The sequence below is a fragment of the Arvicola amphibius genome, chromosome 8 (assembly GCF_903992535.2).
Source record: "Arvicola amphibius chromosome 8, mArvAmp1.2, whole genome shotgun sequence".
Lineage (NCBI taxonomy): Eukaryota > Metazoa > Chordata > Mammalia > Rodentia > Cricetidae > Arvicola > Arvicola amphibius.
The window spans coordinates 68,116,953-68,138,576 of NC_052054.1; positions in this window are offsets into that span (position 1 = coordinate 68,116,953).

Here is a 21,624-nt window from a genome sequence, read left to right on the forward strand (position 1 = left end):
CTTCATTGCTTTCTCTCCCTGAGTATAAGCACCCAATGGGTGATCAGGAATGCCAGGTCCTGTTTCTTAGCGTTGGCAGGCTGAAATGTGGAAGAGTTTCAAAGCAACAATCCTCGGATGTAACAGTGAGGAGAGTTTCAGAAACCACAAGCATTCTGAGAGGAGGGATTCAAGCTTCAGTTGAGAACCACAACCTGAGAATCTGGGTTTCCCTCCTGAGGGTAACTGGAAATGCAGTGCAGAGATGGAGGGGCTGTGGCACAGGTTTTACCAGCAGTCCCCTAGCTTCAGAGCGCAAATGTGCATGAGCGTGTGTGTGTGTGTGTGTGTGTGTGTGTTGTGTGTGTGTGTGTGTGTGTGTGAGCGTGTGTGCTCAAATGCTGATACGAGAAAAGGGTGTTGGGTTCCTCTGGATCTAGAGTTACAGATGACTGTAAGCTGCCTGATGTGGGTGCTGGGAACTGAATTCAGGTCCTCTGCACAAGCAGTATACAGTCTTAACCACTGGGCCATCTCTCGAGCCCTGACAGTCCTTTAAAATTATTACTATTGTGTGCATATGTAATGTATACCTGTACTTGTGTGCCAAGAAATGTGCATACCACAGTGCATACGGAAGTCAGAGGACAACTTTGCAGGACTGGGTCTCTCTCTCTCCACCTTTATACAGATTCTAGGGATTGAACTAAGGTCATCAGGCTTGCAAGGAACTACTATCTAGACACTGATAATCTTGTGTCCCTAGTATTGGTGGCTTCTAGAAGACAGCTGAGATTTGTGTAGGGGCGTGAGACCGGCTCCAGCCCCTACCCAGGGTTCCTAAGGTGAAGTCCTTCTCAGGAGCAAAGAGGGTGGAGAGGATTCTATAGTAACTTCAAACAGATAGGCTCATGCTCTTCATTTCATGCGCTCTCTATTGCTGTTTCTACTCTAATAATCCCGTCCTACCTCTAACTCCTCTGCTTCTTCTAGCTTCTTCTATTCTAAAAACTTCTCCTACAGGAACATTGAAGCCATAAGCTGAGCCACTCACCATGGCAACACAAAGGTCCAAGGCCATAGGAGCAAATCCTCAACCAGACTTGGGTGGGGGTGCACAATGCTCAGTGACAACTTTGAGACACAGATCCACTGTCAGTAGACTGGCAAGTGAAGAACTGGCGTGATTTTCCTTAGCAACCTTGGCTGGATATCTGTGACTCTGACCTTGTGTGAGCCTTAAGTCTAGTTGAACTTGTTCTGCGGTGAAAGTGAGCTAATAGTGTGTAGTTGGCAAGACAGACTTTAGGTGTCTGTAGTCCTCATGGAACAATAGATCTAGTTATGAAGCATGTCCCAGTATATATTCTATATGTCAAAACTATATAGCTAAATGAAAAGTCATCTATTTGACCATTCACGGATATGTGTGCCAATAAGATTGAGATGCAATCATAAGATTCCATGTACACATTGTATGAGAATGCATGGGCATAGGGAGATTCATAGCTGTTACTGCACAAGTGAAATTACAGAAGACAGCAACAGCTTTCAGAGTAAGCTGTGATTGTGTTATGGCCTGCAAAAGCTTGTGATATATGCTTCTGACAGAATTGGTTGTGAGGGGGAGGGATAATATAGACAAACTCAAGAGAAATGAGTGTTAAGAGTATTTGATGGGGTTGGAAAGATGGCTCAGAAGTTAAGAGCACTGCCTGCTCTTCCAGAGGTTGTGAGTTCAACTCCCAGCCACTATTTGGTGACTCACAACCTTCTATAATGAGATCTGGTGCCCTCTTCTGGCTTGCCAGCATACATGCATGTAGAATACTATATGTGGTAAACAATCTTTTTTTAATATGGTTTATTTTTTTATATTTAAAAATTTCCATCTCCTCCTCTCCCCCCCCCCCCCCCCCCCCCCCCCCCCATACCCCCCTCCTTCCCTCTCCAGGCCAAGGAGCCATCAGGGTTCCCTACTCTATGTTAAGACCAAGGTCCTCCCAACTCCTCCCAGGTCCAGGAAGGTGATCAACCAAGCTGAGAAGGCTCCCACAGAGCCTGTCCATGCAGAAGAATCAAAGCCCAGCGCCATTGTCCTTGGCTTCTCAGTCAGCCTCCACCGTCGGCCACATTCAGAGAGTCCGGTTTAGTCTCATGTTCCATCAGTCCCATTCCAACTGGAGTTGGTGATCTCCAGTTAGTTCTGTCCCACCGTCTCCATGGGTGAACGCACCCCTCATGGTCCTGACTTTCTTTCTCATGTTCTCCCTCCTTCTGCTCCTCATCAGGACCTTGGAAGCTCAGTCCAGTGCTCCAATGTGGGGCTCAGTCATTTTCTTCATCTATCGCCAGGTGGAGATTCTATGGTGATATGCAAGAAATTCATCAGTATGGCTATAGGAACTGGCCTTTTCAGGCTCCCTCTCCTCAGCTGCCCAAGGAACTAGCTGGGGGCGTCTCCCTTGACAACCCTCAGATGGCTCCCTTAATTAAGATATATGCTTCCCCGCTCCCATATCCGCCCTTCCTGTATCCCAAGCATCCCATTCCTCCGAGCTCCTCCCATTCTCCCGTTCACGCTTTTCTCTCCCCATCTTCCCTTGGCCCCATCTCGCCCCACACTCAAGTTCCCAATTTTTGCCCGGCGATCGTGTCTACTTCCAATATCCAGGAGGATTACTATATGTTTTTCTTTGGGTCCCCTTCTTATTATCTTCTCAAGGATCCTGAATTATAGGCTCGATGTCCTTTAATTATGGCTAGAAACCGATTATGAGTGAGTACATCCCATGTTCATCTTTTTGGGTCTGGGTTACCTCACTCAGAATAGTGTTTTCTATTTCCATCCATTTGCATGCAAAATTCAAGATGTCATTGTTTTTTACCGCTGAGTAGTATTCTAACATGTATATATTCCACACTTTCTTCATCCATTCTTCCACTGAAGGGCATCTAGGTTGTTTCCAGGGTCTGGCTATTACAAATAATGCTGCTATGAACATAGTTGAGCAAATGCTTTTGTAGTATGATTGGGCATCTCTTGGGTAAATTCCCAAGAGTGGAATTACTGGGTCCTGGGGTAGGTTGATCCTGAATTTCCTGAGAAACCGCCACACTGCTCTCCAAAGTGGTTGCACAAGTGTGCATTCCCACCAGCAATGGATGAGTGTACCCCTTGCCCCACAACCTCTCCAGCAAAGGTTATCATTGGTGTTTTTGATTTTAGCCAATCTGACAGGTGTAAGATGGTATCTCAAAGTTGTTTTGATTTGCATTTCCCTGATAGCTAAGGAGGTTGAGCATGACCTTAAGTGTCTTTTGGCCATTTGAACTTCTTCAGTTGAGAATTCTCTGTTCAGTTCAGCACCCCATTTTTTAATTGGGTTAATTAGCATTTTAAAGTCTAGTCTAGTGCCAGAAGAGGGCACGAAATCTCATTACAAATGGTTGTAAGCCACTATGTGGTTGCTGGGAATTGAACTCAGGACCTCTTGAAGAGCAGCCAGTGCTCTTTACCTCTGAGCCATCTCTCCAGCCCCTCAGTTACATATTTCAATATTCAGTTGCAGCATCTCTTCTCACATGACTACATATCTTTCTCTTACATACATTTCTCCTCTACATCTGGTCTATACAACCTCATCTCCCTTACTTCCACAGAGTTCCAGATCCTCACACAACCGCAGCTATAGGGCAGTTCTTTCACTTAGTTCTGTCTTACACACACACACACACACACACACACACACACACACACACACTTCTCCTACATCCGTCATTCATTCTTTACTCACTCACTCTTTCACCAGTTCTCTCCCACACACTTCTTCGTCTCTCACTCAGCACACACCCACTGTTCATATTCTGCAGCAGCTCCCACACAGCCATCTGTCTTCACACCGCTGCCATTGCTGCCTCTGCTTTCTTCTCCACTGCATTGCTCAGCGCTTCTGCCCTGTACTCTGCCCTCTGCTTTTTGTTCTTCTTCTGTGCTTTGCCCTGTTGCCTCTGTCTCTTTTCTCTGCTTCTTCACAGTCCAAATCTGGACAAATATAAGTTACATTTTTAGGGCCTGACCCCTTCTCAAAACCCAAGATAAGTCATGTAGTTTCTCTCAGGCTAGAAATATCACATTGACCCATGCATGTAGCTCTAGGTTGGTGAGGGTTCTCAGACAGTAAACAATTGGCTGAATCCTGAGGTTGGAAAGTATGTGCAGACTAAAGTTGCTTCACGTTCTGGTCTTGATTTAGCAAAACAATACCTGGAAAGATGACCTTGTGTATTTGTCTCTAGGGACAACCAGGTATTGTTTCTAGGGGCCACCAGCCTGCTTTGAATTTGCTTTGATTTCTCTAAACTTAGCTTGTCTGTGTAAAAGGCTGTCTTTGTGACTGAGAACCTTATGTGCATCTTCCTGGTCATCCTATGGTCCTCTCCCAACCATTCACAGCTATATGTGTTCCCAACAAGTATAAAACACACCACCAAAGGGTTGTGGAAAGAGCCCCACAGCTGTTCTTATTAGGGAGGCATTGCAGTGGTACCTGAGAAAGTTACAGACAGGAACAGTTAGTTATCCAGTCAACAGCCCTACGGCTTTGCCAAGTAGGGCCCCCCAACCAGGGAATCATGTGTCTGATGGGTCTACTTGTTAAACACCAGTTGTCACTGCTGAACAACCCACGGCCCTCTGCAGGTGCCCATCTGGAGAAGGGCACATGACAGGACAGCCATGACTTTAGTGACAGTGGGATAGGTCTGGTGAAGAATGAGAGCTGCAGGGATATCATATCAGAGCTGGCTTCAGATCGAACCTTAGCCTGAGCTTATTTCGAGTTTAGCAATGTTTCTTGCCAACACAGCGTGCTATGTCACTTCTGTCCTTCCTTCACCATCCTTGGCTCTTTGCCCACTTGTCCTCCTTTTCTGCCTTGCACACCACCTTGGCCATTTTCCTACTTTTTTGTTCTCTGTCTTTCACAAACTCTTCTTTACCCACAACGTTCTGCAACACTGTCCTGTCTCAACAGGAAACAATTTGAGTATTTGAGAAACCTTTGGAGGAGATATTCATAAGAGTGGAATTACCCTTCAACACAGCTCAATCAACACCAGCAGCCAGCATCCTGCTGAAACCCTTTTGCCCCACCCCGCCCCCAGTGAAAATTAGGTTTCTCTCCTCTGTTCTGTATCCCGTATACCTTTAGTAGGTCAATGTTAATAAAGTCTCTCCATTCTGTGACCCTTCAGTGCCTAGTACCAGCTACCAGCTCTTACATTGATCCTGGCTCCTCAGACAAACTGGTAGGCTTTCGTTATGATGGGCTGCTACTTCCCTCAAAGCCAACTTGCTGGTCCTCAGCTTTCCTTTGCTTTCAGGTTATTGGTGTGAAGCCAATAGCAAGGAGGCACCTTGTGAGCACAGCATCTCTGGAGAAGTGGGGCCACAGACCGGGACTGTTGAATCAAGTCTCTCGAGGCAAACAGTTCACCCCTGTGGGAAGTATAAGCCACTCCCAAAGAACATTCTGAACCTGGATGAACACCATGGCTCCTGCCCTAAGTAGGCGCTGCATCAATGTAGGCTCAATGGGAGAGAATTCTTACTCCCTGTACAACCTTTGTGCACCAGAAGCAACATGGTAGAGAGAATCGCATTGGATGGGGCGACAGAAGCCTCACGTGCTGGGGGGGGGGCAGTTCCCGTGGTTGAGACACCTTTTACATGCAGAGATGAAGAGATGGACCAGCTCAACAGCTCCAGCCTCTTTCAGCACCAGAGCCAGTGCACAGCGCACAGGAAGTGAACTACACAGAAGGGACGAGTGCCCGGAGCCTCTCACCCCGAGCTCCAGTCTTGGGAGACACCAAGGAGATGGTGCTGGAACAACCCTCAAAGGCAGTGATGGTGGGAAAGCCTCCCTGAATGCCTTTACTGCTCTTGACAATCAGATACCTCTTACTGAGGTTAAACCCTTTAGATGCCTGCCAGTTGGAAATGTGTTCAATGAGATGTCAACTCTTGTTAGTCACGGAAACATCTACAATAGAGAAACACCTTATGCATTCAAGGAGTGTGGCTTCACCACACTATTGGGCTTTTAGGGAAATGAAAGGGAGTGATTCACCTGCCCGTGCACCATGTGAAGGCAGGCCTTCTTCTAATACCCCCTGGTGGAAGCCATTTTGGTTGCTCTTTTTTTTTTTTTTTTTTTTTTTCAAGTCTTCAGGCGTCTGGAATGCCAGGTTGTCACCGAGGTGACAGGAGAAAAAGCGCCAAAAGATGTTTGGTTCCTACTCAAGTCCAGGAGGAGTTCTCACTGAGCTGCGTCATCAATAGCAGTACCTCTGGCCTACCCCTGTGTCCTCCTCTTCTGTGGATCCCTAGGCTGAGCTTCACCCAAGAGTTCAACAAGGGTGCTGTGTCCCCAGGCCTTTCCTGGGCCAACTCCTACCTCTGAATGCTAAAACCTGGATGGAGTTGGGATCTACACACTTCACTGAAGGCCAGGTCCGTGTCCAGGCAAAAAAGACGGGGTGTGCGGGGGAGTGAGGGGGGTGAATCTTGAGTCTCAGAAAGGGTGCTTGGTTGGAGACATCAGATGAAATGGGTATGTAGACAAGGTCAGGGAGTGGCTGTTCTGAGGATCAAATCAAGGGAGTTGCTATTTTGTTTTTGCTTTTTTAATTTTAAAACTAAAATTTATTACATAGCTCATCCAGTTCTGGAACTCAGTATGTAGACCAGCTGATCTCAAACTCACAGAGATCTGCCTGCCTTTGCTTCCAGAGTATTGGAATTAAAGGTGTGCACCACCACACCCTGCCAAGCTATTATTTTATTTTGGATGTGCGTTGAGGAGAGAACTGAGGCATGGAGGGCAGAAGACGGTTGAGTCCACAATTCTGAGCCTCCGGAAAGTGCATAGCCAGCACAGAAAGGATTGTGGGTCATTCTTCCAGGAGAGTTGGATAGGGTGAGGAGCTAACTGAGGATCAACTGAGGTGTGAGGTGGTTTAGCTGTGGGTTTCGCTGGCCCTTGGGACCATGGTCTGATAGAAAAGTCATTGAGGCTGGTAACAAACGGCAGAGCAAGGTGTATTTTTTCTCCTTTGCTATAGCTCAGGCCAAGATGGGATAATTCAGTGTTGCGGTCATGAGACCCCAGCAGTCTATTGTCTGAGAGCTTTATATTGCTAGTAGACCTGGGTGCAGCGAATAGTCGACCTGCTTGCTTGTCCTCTCCATATGGTTCATTATCAAAAGACCATTTATAGATTTCAATACCAGTTAACCATCATTACACTAAAAGTGTACATGTGAGCAGATAACTAGAAATAATTTTTTTTAATATCAAGTGAAGATTAGTAAGCCAGTTTTTGCACATATATTTAGTAACTACATTAAAGAAGGTAGATAATGAAGTCAAATAAATTCCTTTTCAGCTCTGAATTTCTTTGCTGGTGTTAGGAAGTTCTCTTGAGTTTTATAATATACAATGCCTGCCAAACTGAAAGTTCTATTATTGTTTCATAAGAAGGTCAGAGATGTACTGACCCCTTTTTGATTAATTTTACATCCTGCCTGTGGTTTGAAATAATTTTTTTCTGTAGTTATTTTTTCTCCTTTCTCTTTCTTTCTTTCTTTCTTTCTTTCTTTCTTTCTTTCTTTCTTTCTTTCTTTCTTCCTTCCTTCCTTCCTTCCTTCCTTCCTCCCTCCCTCCCTCCCTCTCTCTCTCTCTCTCTCTCTCTCTCTCTCCTCTCTGAGACAGGGTTTGTGTAGCTCTGGCTGTCCTGGAACTCACTCACTCTGTAGACCAGGCTGGCCTTGAACTCACAGATACACCTGCCTCTGCCTCCAAAGTGCTGGGATCAAAGGTGTGTGCTACCACCACCCTTGGCAGTACTGATTCTTCCTAGTTTATTCATTTTCACTCTCTCTTCAGTTTTTTAAAAGATTTATTATGTAGACACTGTTCTGCCTGCATGTATGCCACGGGCCAGAAGAGGGTGCAAAATCTCATTACAGAGGATTGTGAGCCACCATGTGGGTACTAAGAATCTAACTTAGGACCTCTGGAGAACCGCTAGTGCTCTTAACCACTGAGTCATCTCTTCAGCCCCTTATCTCTTCTTTATACATCACGAGGCCTGCTTGTTGCTAGGCTACATCTACAAGGAGCTCATTTTCATTCACCATAACTTGATTTAGCTGCTTTCCTATAAAACAGGCAACTGTGAGTCAATCCTGGTGCATGTGAGACAAAAATACAGGACTTACATTGACTGAAGTCACATCAAAAGCCCCTGCAGGAGACTCTGCTCTTTATGATCTGGGAAACATGAATGGGCAGAAGTCCATGCAAGATAACATATACCAGAACTTTTTTTCTTTTTGATTTTTCAAGACAGGGTTTCTCTGGCCATCCTGGAACTAGCTCTGCAAGCCAGGCTGGCCTTGAACTTATAGAAATCTGCTTGATTCTTCTTTCCAAGTGCTGGGATTAAAGGCATGTGATACCACACCCAGCTCGATATCAGAACTTTCTACATCATATCTTTTCTGTTCTAATGCTAGGAGCATTGTCAGATTAGATATAAATATGACTAGACTTTCATGGTTAGAGAAATAGCCAGTGAGTTACAAAGGCAGGAGACATGCACAAGCCTTGACAGATCCAGGTAAGGTAGTATTGAGAGCTAGAAACAGTGGGACGGGTTGGTGTACATACAACCCCAGGGCTCAGAAGACTGAGGCATGGGCTTCAAGAATTTGAGGCACAGGGAATAGCGAGGCACCCCACCTTTAATCACAGCACTTGGGAGGCAGAGGCAGGTAGATCTCCATGAGTTTTGAGACCAGACTGGTCTACAGACAGCTCTAGACTAACAAACTGAGAACCTATATCAAAATAACATAAGCAAAGAAATTTCAAAACAGTAATATGCACAAAGAAATGACCAAAAATAAATAAACAGGTACAAAAATTGATGACATATATCCTTCAAGAAAACAGGTATGGGGCTGGAGAGATGGCTCAGAGGTTAAGAGCATTGGCTACTATTTCAGAGGCCCTGAGTTCAATTTCTAGCAACCACATGGTGGCTCACAACCATCTATACTGAGCTCTGGTGTGCAGGCATACAAACACTGTACACATAATAAATCAACTTAAAAAAAAAAAGCAGGTACAATGGTACTGGAGAGATGGGTCGACGGTTAAGATTAGTTGGTTTCTAGCAAGGACCTTGGGTTTCATTCCAAAAAACACATGGTGGCTCCCAACTGTATATAGCTCCACTTGCAGGGCATCCAACAACTTGGTCAGCTTCTTCCAGTACCGAGCATGCGGAGGATGTCCATATACATGCAGGGAAAAGCTCATATGCATGAAGTAAATTAGTTAATCTTTTAAAAAAATTTAATTTATTCTTTGGAAATTTCACACATACATACACACATGCATACATACATACGTACGTACATACATACATACATACATGTAGACATACATATATACATACAATGTATTGGTTTTTTATTTAATTTTTTTCATACAATGTAGTTTGATTATATTCTTCCCCACCCCCCAACTCCTTCCTGACTCTTCCCACTTTCCTACCTGCCCAACTTCATGTTCTTTCTCTGAAAAACAAAAACTAAACTAAAACTAAACAAACAAACCAAAAACAATTACAAAACCCACACCTAAACAAAAAGTGCACGTGTGCACACCACACACACGTTTTCTGTTGATCCACCCCAGAGTGTGGTTGACGTACCTAATGACTGCCCACTGGAGAAATGTTGCTTTTTCCCTTTCCCAGTGGGTATCAATCACTTCTTGGTTAGAAATGGGATTCTATATGCATTTCCTGTTGTCAGTACTAAGATTTCATCTGGTTTGAACCTGCCTTGTGTGTGCTGCTGCAGTCTCTGTGGTTCATATTTTATCAGTCCTGCTGTGCACAGACTTCCTCTTTCCTAGGAGTCATCCACTCTCTCTGGCTCATACAATCTTTTTGCCTACTCTTCCACAGAGATCCCTGAGCCTTGAGGGGAGGGGTTTAAAGAGCACATCCTACTTAGAGCTTAGTGAGCCAAAGTCTCTCCCCCATCCACACACTGTTCCATTGTGGGTCCCTGAGTTAATTACCAGCAAGAAGCTCCTCTGATGAGAATCCCACCAGCTGCTGGCCTGGGAGAAGGTTCTCCACATCTGAAGCATTTAAGTTTGTTCCACTGAATCTTCAGGTGTTTAGAGGACGAAAGGACGTCCGGCACTCGAGACTCTCACCAGCATTCATCTTCCGTGAATCTTCCGATGTTTATAGAGGCCGGAGCTGTTGCAGTACACTTTGCCACAGTCCTTGAGCTCATACTGCTTTCTCGTGAGGTGAACTCTCTTATGTCTAATGAGGTTGTAATTCGAAGTAAAGACACTCCCACACTCATTGCACACTAAAGGCGTACTATGAACTTTCTGGTGCTTCACAAAATTACAGTTTTGGATAAAACACTTTCCACACTCACCGCACCAGAAAGGCCATTCCTCGTTGTGCACTCAGCCATGATAAAAAAGGCTGGATTTTTCCCTAAACGACTTTTCGCACTGGTCGCACTTACAGGGCTTTTTGCCAGTATGAAATCGATAGTGACTTGCAAGGCTGACTCTGTTCCTATACGATTCCCTGCACACACTGCACTCAAAGGGCTTCTCTCCAGTATGAATCCGATAATGACATACTAAGCTGGACTTGTTCCTATATGATTTCCCACACTGACTACACGAATAAGGCCTTTTCCCATTGTGAGCATTCAGATGATGAAGGAGGGAGCTTTTATGGCCAAAAGCTCTTCCACACTCGCTGCACATAAAATGCTTTTCTCCAGTGTGAATTCTCAAGTGTACAACGAGATGGGCGTTTTGCCAGAAGCATCTCCCACATTGACCACACTTAAAAGGCCTTTCTCCAGTGTGTGTTGTCTGGTGTTGAATAAGCCAGAACTTATGACTGAAGCTCTCCCTTCAGTCGCTGCATTGGTAGTGAATGGACTCTGCATTCCCAGAGCGTCTGTGTGGCTGACCTGCACTGGGGGTCACCTGAGACCCAAGAAGGCTTGGGGAGTCTTGGAAGTCCACCACACTGTGCTTTGTGCCATCTTCTCTGGCGGGTCACTTCTGCTGGTCTTCACAGCTGGGATCCTGACCTGTTCTCTTTGGAGAGGCCCCTCACCACACACCTGCTTCTGCTGTTCAGGCATGGCTGCACATCCCTTCCTCTGCAGAAGTATTCTGCTCAAGGGGTGATGTTTCCTCTCCGTTCTGACCTCCTGAGCACAGAGAAGCACTGATGAATGGAATAGAGACTATGGAGTGACAGACAAAACATACTGTTCACAGTGACCTCAGAGTCTTCACAGAAGAACAGGGCTACTTCATGGTGGTGAGGGCCCATTAGCATGCTGACACTGTGAAGACCATAGCTTTCCAGGGGCCTTTGGAGCAGCAAGAACGCACACAAGGAGCAAAGCACAGGGAGGAGCGGTGCAGACCTTAACACAATATTAATATTAAGCCTCTGAATGATTATTTAGACATGGCTGTGGGACGGGGTGAGACAGAGAAACCTCTGCTTACACTTTCAAGTCCAGGTTCTTAGCTACTGAGTCACGCACACCTCCCGTCTTTCCCTAAATCCAACAAAGACCTTGCACACCTGCAGATTTCTGAGCATTCTCAATCCATCTCAGTTCCAGACTTTATTTCTTTTTTCCTTTTTAATTCTTTTCCTTTTTAGTTCCAGGCTTTCTATAATGGTCTCACTGGAATTTTTGTTTTGTTTTTTGTTGTTGTTGTTGGTTTTTTTTTTTTTTTGAGGCAGGGTTTCTCTGTAGCTCTGGCAGTCCTGGAACTAGCTCTTGTAGACCAGGTTGGTCTCAAATTCACAGAAATCTACCTGCCTTTGTTTCCTGAATGCTGGGATTAAAGGCATCCACCACCACGTCCAGCGACATCGCGAGAATTTTAATGATTCTTATTTTTAAGGCAGCTCTGCCGCAAGTGGGAAACTGCTGGCTAATCTTATGTCAACGTAACACAGAAACTAGAGCTATCTGAAAGGAGGGAGCCTCGTTGAGAAAATGCCACCATAAGATCCAGCTGTAAGGCTTTTTCTTCACTAGTGATTGATGGGAGAGGGCCCAGACCATTTGGGATGGTTCCATCCCCAGGCTGTTGGGCTATTGCCATGAGAAGCAAGCCAGGAAGCAGTACCCTCCATGACCTCTGCATCAGCTCCTGCCTCCAGGTTCCTGCCTCCAGGTTCCTGCCTCCAGGTTCCTGCCTCCAGGTTCCCGCCTCCAGGTTCCTGCCTCCAGGCTCCTGCCTCCAGGTTCCCGCCCACTCTGAGTTCCTGTCCTGGCTTCCTTTAATGATGAGCAGTGCTGTGGAGGTGTAAGCCATCAATCTTTCCCTCCTACAACTTGCTTTTTGGCCATGGTGTTTCTCATCAAAGTAACAGAAACTCTAAGACAAAACCTCTACATATAATCCCTGTTCTGGACTCGGGGACCTTGTATTCAGTAATCATCTTCCCTGGCAGGTATATGGAAGAATGGGGGGCGGGGCAGCAAGCAGAGTCCCAAAACATCTCAGTCTCAAGTCTCTAAAGTGGGCATGAGACAGGGTGCGTCACAGGCGCTGTCCACCTACCCTGTCCTCATGTGTAGGTGTCTCTGAACCAAGAGGAACCCGTGAAATAACAAAGCTGTCAGTTACAAGCAATCCTGTTGGTATCCCCAAGGCTCACTTAAGCCCTCTCTCCCAACTGCCACTTGGTTCCCAGGCCTCAGTGAGATCTCTTTCTGCATGCTCTTAGACAAGGAAACAATGTCCTCAGTGTTGTCTACTGAAACATAAGGAGAAGATGGTAGCCATGTTGCTGGTGAAGAAGTGCACATCTTTAATCCCAGCACTGGGAAGGAACAGGCAGGTTTATCTTTGAGTCTGAGGACAGCCAGCTATTCACAATGAGTAGAGAGTTCAAGGCCGGCTGAGGCTCTATAGTAAGATCAAGTCTCAAGTATATATGAATTCATAAATATTATGATGTCAGTCCAGTGTGTCAAGTACTCAGCAAATGTGTTTCCTACACACACAATTTTTTGAAGTGTTTTGGCACAAAGCCAGATGTGGTGCAAGCCTCTAATTTAAGCACTTAGGAGGCTGAGGCAGGTTAATCTATATGAGTTCCAGGCCAGCCAGGTCTACATAGTGAGACTCTGTCTCAGAACAAATGAAAATAGTATCAGTACAAAGACTTGCATGTGCTCTCAGAATGGATAGCTTTGCTTATGTCTAAATAATAACACTACACCAGGCATGGTGGCACGGCCTTTAATTACAGTACTCCAGAAGCAGCAACAGGCAGAATTCTGTGAACTAGAGGCCAGCTTGGTCCACATAACGAGTTCTAGATCAGCCAGGGCTACAGAATGTGAGCCTGTCTGGAACGAAATAAAACAAATGCAATAACCAGCACATCAGACGTCAGCCAAACACTGAACATGCTGTTTAGCCACTGTTAGGTGCTTGCAGTAATGTTCTATCTGTGATACTATATACATAAACATGTATACTTATAGATATACATCCAACAACAGATTCTCATTATGTATATGTGGCTATCCTTGAACTCACAGAGATCAGCCTGACTCTGGGATCTGAGGGATGAGATTAAAGCTTTGTGCCCCCAAAATCCAGCCATGCTGTTTTAATTGCCACTGTCTGAGTATGGGTCTTGACCAGATCCTGTTGAAATGGATACCTTTTTATTTAAGAAGCTCCACAGTTAGGAACCCTACGCTCTACACTAAACTTCAAGCCTACACACATCTACATCGTGGAGGCTTTCTTAACTCCAGGTCCTTCAGTGACTTACTTCACCTCACATCCCACCTAATGGAAGGCTTTTTGCTTTTTTGGTTTTTGGAGACAAGGTCTCTCTAAATAGCCCAGGCTGGTCTCAGACTCACAGAGAGTCTCCTGCTTCTACCTCCCGAGGTCTGAGATTGTGCATATCACCAAACCTGACTGATATAAGACACTTAATATTCACCTTCTCAAATATCAGCCCAGGCTTTGTGTAGTAGGCCCTGGCATTATCTCCAGATCACACTCTTGCCCACAACTCCAGAAGTGAGTGAGCAAGCTGCCCATGTGACACTACCATTCTGATCTTAATATGTGAACTGGCTGCAGCACAACATCCCACAGGGCCATCCCTGGCAGACGGTCAGAAACAAACAACAAAAACCCAGAGGGGGAAAAAAACTACAGTAGTCTTTTTATCTCAACTTTGTAGCTATTCTTGGCCCAGCAGGGTGTCCTGATAACTCAGATTTTAAAATCCGTCTAGAGATCGATCTCTCCTCTCCACATCTGTGGTTCACACCCACCCCTGCTTTGGCGCACAGGATTGTGGGCTCGCAGGTCTCTGTCTCCACCCACAACATTCAGACCCCTCCAGGAGGGTTGAAGGTTTGAGAAACAGATCCAATGTCTTCCCAGTTGCAAATCTGTGGACACCAGCATCTTCACAAATCGAACTCCGCAGCTAGGTGCGCTGAGTTCAGGCCTGCCTTGCAAGCCTTTGGAAGTACACTCGGTCTAGATACTCATGAGAGTCAGATGGACTCCCTAGCATACGAGTGTTAGAAAAGAGACTCTAGTAGGCCACGAAAGAGCCAGTATACCACACAGCCTAGGATCCCCTGCCCTGTTCTGCCCCGCAGGCTCACGACCCAAGGGCTCCTTCCCAGTGCTCTTGCATTCAGGTAGACCCGGGACCTTGTGGCACTTACCTGGGTCGGGGGTCCTTTCTCAGCCGCCGCCATCATACAGTGCTGTCTAGCAGAGGATAGGGATACAGGCGTCTTTGAACCAGCCACGCAGCGCAGCGGGGTCAACACACGGGTGCCACAGACTTCAGACACAACTTGGTACCACAGGGCAAGGCTCTTCTCCTTTGGCAACTTCCTGCCCTGGACTACTCAATGTGATACGGGTTTTCTGTGGAACTAGGTAACTGAACCAGGAACTTTGCAAATCACCTTTAGCCAGCAAGGCTAATAGACCCGCCCTACACTTTTTTTTTTCTTCCAGCAATGGAAACGTCCATTTTGATTGGCTGAGTAAAAAAAAGAATGTTCACCACGCCCCACTCCTGGAATATGCCACACCCCACGGCAGGCCTCAAGCTCAGCCACAGTTGGTCAACACCAAAGGGACTCTGCAAAGGCTATCATTGGTGTTTTGATTTTAGGCCATTCTGACAGGTGTAAGATGGTATCTCAAAGTTGTTTGATTTGGCATTTCCCTGATCGCTAAGGAGGTTGAGCATGACCTTAAGTGTCTTTGGCCATTTGAACTTCTCCAGTTGAGAATTCTCTGTTCAGATCAGTACCCCCCATTTTTAATTGGGTTAATTAGCATTTTAAAGTCTAGTTTCTTGAGTTCTTTATATATTTTGGGAGATCAGACCTTTGTCTGTTGCGGGGTTGGTGAAGATCTTCTCCCAATCAGTAGGTTGGCCTTTTTGTCTTAGTGACAGTGTCCTTTGCTTTACAGAAGCTTGCTCAGTTTTAGGAGGTCCCATTTATTCAATGTTGCCCTTATTGTCTGTACTACTGGGGTTATATGTAGGAAATGGTCTCCTGTGCCTATATGTTGTAGACTCTTTCCCACTTTCTCTTCTATCAGGTTCAGTGTGTTCAGATTGATATTGAGATCTTTAATCCATCTGGACTTGAGTTTTGTGCATGGTGATAGATATGGATCCATTTTCATTCTTCTACAGGTTGACATCCAGTTATGCCAGCACCATTTGTTGAAGATGCTTTCTTTCGTCCATTGTATACTTTTAGCTCCTTTGTCAAAAATCAGGTGTTCATAGGTTTGTGGGTTAATATCTGGGTCTTCTATTCCATTGGTCGACTTCTCTGTTTTTATGCCAGTACCAGGCTGTTTTCATTACTGTAGCTCTGTAATAGAGTTTGAAGTCAGGGATGGTAATGCCTCCAGAAGTTCCTTTATTGTATAGGATTGTTTTGGCTTTCTTGGGTTTTTTGTTTTTCCATATAAAGTTGATTATTGTTCTCTCAAGGTCTGTGAAGAATTTTGTTGGGATTTTAATGGGGATTGTGTTGAATTTATAGATTGCCTTTGGTAGAACTGCCATTTTTACTATGTTGATCCTACCCATCCAAGAGCATGGGAGGTCTTTCCATTTTCAGGTGTCCTCTTCAATTTCTCATTAGTGGATTCTAGCCATAGAATTGAGCCTATATTTCATGATCCTAGAGAAGCTAGATAGGAAGGTGAACCCAAAGAAAAACATGTAGTTATCCTCCCTGGATATTGGAAGTAGACAAGTTTGCCAGGAAAAAATTGAGAGCTTGGGGTGGGGGTAGGATGGGGGTAAGGGGAGATGGGGAGAGAGAAGTGAGAAGGGGAGGATGGGGAGAGCTTGGGGGAATGGGACAGTTGGGACAGAGGAAGAGTGGATATGGAACCGGGGAAGTATATATCTTAATTAAGGGAGCCATTTGAAGGTAGGCAAGAGATTTGGATTCTAGAGGGGTTCCCAGGTGTCCAAGGAGATTGTCCCCAGCTTGCTCCTTGAGCAGCTGAGGAGAGGGGGCCTGAACTGGCCCTTTACTATAGCCACACTGATGATTATCTTGCATATCACCATAGAACCTTCATCTGGCGTTGATTGGAGATAGAGACAGAGACCCACATTGGAGCACTGGACTGAGCTTCCAAGGTCCAAATGAGGAGCAGAAGGAGGGAGAACATGAGCAAGGAAGTCAGGACTGTGAGGGGTGCGTCCATTCACCGAGACAATGGAACTGACCTAATGGGAGCTCACCAAGGCCAACTGCACTGGGTCTGATGGAGCATGTGATCAAACTGGACTCTCTGAATGTGGCTGACAATGAGGGCTGACTGAGAAGCCAAGGACAATGGCATTGGGTTTTGATTCTACTGCATATACTGGCTTTGTGGGAACCTAGTCTGTTTGGATCCTCACCTTCCTAGACCTGGATGGATGGGGGAGGAACTTGAACTTCCCACAGGGCAGGGAACCCTGACTGCTCCTTGGACTGGAGAGGGAGGGGGAGGGGAAATGGGAGGAGGGAAAGGGAAATGGGAGGAGGGGAAGAGGTGAAAAATTTGTAAAATTATATAATTTAATAAAAAGTAGTCACAAAAAGGGACTCGGTGGGATTTGGTGGTGGTGGTGGTGGTGGTGATAATGGTGTAGTGTGTGTGTGTATATACCCCGCTTTTTTTTAATAACTGAGAAAGTATATGAAGTTGTGTGTGAGTGAGATCTGGGAGTAATGAAATGGGTTTCTTGGTAAATAAAAATAGTTTAGATCAGACTTCCTGTGTGCCTGCAGGGGATTCCTTTCAAAGTCCCTGGATGGGTTGGTCAGGGCTGCACAAACTGGTTTACCCTGTATTGACCAGGACAGCAAGGCAGGAGAGGAAGAAGCCCAAGACACTTCAAGTGACCTGTTCAAAAGACTTGGGTAGGGACTGCCACATTCTTCTGCCTTGCTCTCCAAGAGTCCCACTGCAGAAGCGTGTCAGGATGCTTGATTCAAGTGAATTCTGAGTGATCCCTGACCTGATTGCTTGATTGTCCCAAGCTGTAGGTCACAAACTGGAACACAGGGCCATGATCCCATATAGGGATCTATTCAGATAGCCCTGGAAGGGTGGATGTCAACTTTGCCACTCTTTAGGACTCGTAGACTTCTCGTCTGCATTGAGGCCCATTAAAGCAGTTGGGGACTACAATCTAAATTCCAGGTCAAGTGGAGAATTGATTTTGTTTTGTTTTGTATTTTAGAGACAGAGTTTCTCTGTATAGCCACGGCTGTCCTGGAACTCACCCTGTAGACCAAGCTCTCCTCTAACTCACAGAGCTACACCTGCCACTGCCTTCAGAGTGCTGGGATTAAACGTGGGCCACTGCCACCCAGCTGAGAGCTGACATTCTAAAATCTATGTTCTGTTACATGAGTCCTTTCCTACTTTTTGTTTTATTTTGTTTTTATTTTGTTTTTCGAGGCAGGGTTTCTTTGTGTAACAGCCCAACCTGTCCTGAGCTAGCTCTGTAGACCAGGCTGGCCTTGAACAAACTCACAGAGATCCCCCTGCTTCTGCCTTCCAAGTGCTGGGATTAAAGGGGTGTGTTACCATCACCAGCCGACATCCTTTCCTACTTCTAATAGTTAATCCAGATGCTAGAGAGAGATGGCTCAGAGGTTAAAGGTGTGTGCTGTGTGAAACCATAACAGGAGCCACACTGTGGTAAGGAGCCATGTTGTTATTAAGTCTCCATGCCTTCCAACAGTAATTTCTGTTTCCTTAACCTAATGCAATCTGCAAAACCGATTTTCAGTCCTCAACTGCTCATGTCCCTGCGATGTATGCCCACCCACTTTCCCTTGCTCAGCTCTTGAACCTTGTGATTGATTTCCCTTTGTCTTCCCAGACACCTTAAAGATTCTCCTTCTGCATGACATTCTTGCTCCTTATGTACCTTATGGGTAGCCTTGAGCTCTGAGTTCCCCACGTTTCTGTCCAGCTGCTAACAGCCAGTTGTCTCCCAACTATCTCAGCAGCTTTTTTCTCTCAACCCTAACCCTTCCTGTAAAAGGGCCCTCAAAAGCCAGTGAGGGGCTGCTCTCTGAAAGCCCGACTTCGGGAGAGGAAGCCAGTTGGCTAGTCTAATTAAATTGGAGTTGCTTTTTCTCAGGTCTAGTAGCCGCTCTTGCAGAGGACCCAGGTTTTGGTCCCATGGCACACCCATTTCCAGCGCATCTGATGCCCTCTTCTGCTCCCCTCAGGCACACGTGGTCCATTTTCATAACAGGCAACCGAGACTCAAACACAGAAAATAAGTAAATCCTTTTCAGTGTCGATCCCTCTGAACTTGTCATCATCTGCCCAGGAGGAGTTCATATTCCTCTTTCACCTGGAACTCTCAACCCTAGACAGTCTGAGTTCCTGGGGAGATGCTAAGGTGAGGTGACATGGTTATGCACCTGTCGTCTATAGTCCTTTCTCCACATGGAAAAGCATCTTATCTTTCCAGTACTGGCCACAGACTGGTTGTAACTTTTCCTGAAATTTTGTCTTTTCTCATTTTTCTTGTGGTTCTCAAAGCCACATCCCTTCCAGCATGAAGCTACTGTGTACACGAACTGGCTCCATGGTCTCCATTAGCAGAACATGGCAGCCCTACTCAAACTCAAACATGCCATATGTTTTCTCCTGGCAGCTGCTGAGGGTTACAGTTTGTCTTGTCTGCTCAAGTTTTTTCTGTTGTTTGGTTACAAACTCTGGAAAATTGAGTTTTCTTTCTAGTCTATTTCATATTTTTTAGAAAATTCTTTGCAATTCCGTCTCTACATTGTTTTTCACTTTATGTCTGCTCGCAGTGGGAATGGGAGTCAGATGAATCTCCCAGCATGCAGGCTGTCAGGCTTGGTGGCCAGCACCTTTACCTCTGGAACCATCTCACAAGCCCCTGTGTTTTTTTCTTCCATAGATTATTTTAATTTACATGAGTGTTTATGAGCAAGCATGGGCATGCATATGTTTGCCTTCAGGGCAATGGGAATTGGAACCTCAGGAGCTGATGTTACTGGTGGCTGTGAGCTACCAGGACTAGATGCTGGGGGCTGCACTTTGTCATCTGGGAATAAAGCATTTCCTAACCACTAGGCTATCTCTCCAGTAGCAACCAAATATCTATCTATTTGAGACTGGTTCTTTACTTTATAGCTCTGGCTGTTTTGGAACTTGCTGTAGAACAGACTGGCCTTAAAAATCAGATATCTGCCTGTCTCTGTCTCCCAAGTGCTGAGATTAAAAGTCTGTGTCACCATGACTGGCTTCCCTTTATCTGTCTGTCTGTCTGTCTATGTATCCATGTATATGTGTCTGTCTGTCTGTCTATCTATCTATCTATCTATCTATCTATCTATCTATCTATCTATCTATCTATCCTAAGAGGGGGCTGGAGAGATGGCTGAGAGGTTACAAGAACTGGCTAATCTTCCAGAGGACCTGGGTTCAAGTCCCAGCTCTCAAATGGAAGTTCACAACTGCCTGTAACTCCACCTCCAGAGGATTTGACACCTGCACACGGACACACATTCAAGCAAAACACCAATTCACACATAAAAACAAAAATAAATATAAAAACAACAAATCACTAAAAGACTAAGAACCCAGAGGTGTGCACCACCACATCTGGCTTTCCTTATTCATCTATTCATTTAATAAAACTAAGAACCCAGAACAGAAAAACTGCCAATTACTCCAGTAACGATTTTAAGTTGAGGTCCGTGGAATCAGGACCGACTTGAAGCATGGCCAGCTGTGTGTTGAAGGAGAATTTTAACACTTTTTTTTTTTTTAAGGGCTATGAGGCAACAGAAGGGTAAGAAGGGCCTGTTAGGTGGCACTTCCTCCACAGGTGTGGAGATGAATTGTCAATTGTTCTGACTGGCGGCTGCAGGACTGAAGTTTCACGAGTCTAAGGATTCTGGACTGTGGTTGTGACATGGCTGTTGGCAGTATAGATTTGGCCTTCATGGGCACTCCTTGAGGAGAAAAGCAAGGTCATCATGAAGCTAGAGCGGCCTATTTGTGCCTCACCTCCCCAGACTTACACAGAGGGATGATCCACATCTCTCCGGAAGGACTCTCAGCAGAGTTCCGTCTTTGGGAGTGGACCCCTAACAGCTGAAAGTCAGAGCTGATTCTCAGGGCTGGCCAGCATTTATTCACTCTCAATTTCTGGGAAGTTCTTGTTGAAACAAGCACTGGGTCAATATCATATACAAATGGGCAATTAAAACACAATTGAAGCTACATTATTGTGAGATCTTAACATTTGCTTGAAAACATTTGGCATTTGATTAAAGTGTTATATTTATGTGTTTATTTGTTTTGAGACAGGATCTCTCTATATAGTCCCAACTGTCCTGGGACTTACTATGTACACCAGGCCTCAGACTCAGAGAGATCTGCCTACTTCTGGCTTTACAGAGCTGCTGGGATAGAAGGTATGTACCACAGCACTTTGTCCCAGTCTCTCAAGACTGAGGCATTTCTGCTGCCTTGACATATCAAGGTAAGAGTGTTGAGAACTGAGAACAGCCACGTGTGTCTGAGGACTAAAGTGCTGTTTTAAGTTCAAATTACTGTGCTTAAGAAATCCATAAAACAAAAATGCCTCTAACCTATAAGCCTCATTTGCCCAAGAACCAAGAACTTCCTGGAATGCTGGGGGTTGTTGCCCATGTTTTCCACTCCTGTAAACAAGGCTGGTTGCCCCAACTGCAACAGGACCGTGTTTGATCACACTGCATGGGTGGTACAGAAGCAGGAAGTATGTCAGGATGTATGCTTGCCCCCGACTGGTTGAAGGCAGGGCTTTTACCTTTATAAGCCTCTGACTAATGTATTTTGGTGCCACATGCTGGGAATCCCAGGTACGGACCTGGCCAAAATCAGCTCAAAAATTGTGGTAGTAGCCTTATTCTTG